Source organism: Penaeus monodon, chromosome 23 (genome assembly GCF_015228065.2).
Source record: "Penaeus monodon isolate SGIC_2016 chromosome 23, NSTDA_Pmon_1, whole genome shotgun sequence".
Lineage (NCBI taxonomy): Eukaryota > Metazoa > Arthropoda > Malacostraca > Decapoda > Penaeidae > Penaeus > Penaeus monodon.
The window spans coordinates 20006033-20006380 of record NC_051408.1 but is presented as its reverse complement, the minus strand read 5'-3'; positions in this window follow the sequence as shown (position 1 = coordinate 20006380).

The following is a 348-nucleotide window of genomic DNA, read 5'->3' as shown; positions in this document are numbered from 1 at the left end:
ATTCGTATGAAAGAAAAGAGAATAAACACCACAATGCATGCAAACCTAGAAACTCACACGTAAGAACGCACGTCTGTGCATTTACTTGTATCCGTGTCTCATGCTCCAGGGATACACACAAGGGCGCTGTAATGACGACCCCCCCCCTTCCTCTCATAGTAATATTACCCCTTCCCCCTCCTTCAGGCACTCTAGTAGTTTCGTGGAACTGGAGTATAAAAACAATGACGTTAGGTTTGCATTCTCGGTGGAAATATACGTATAAATTGAAATGGATTACCATTATTAGCTTATGTCACTGTGGGAACAAGTGGCAGTAAGTGATGCAACGACAGAAACGTTGAAGAA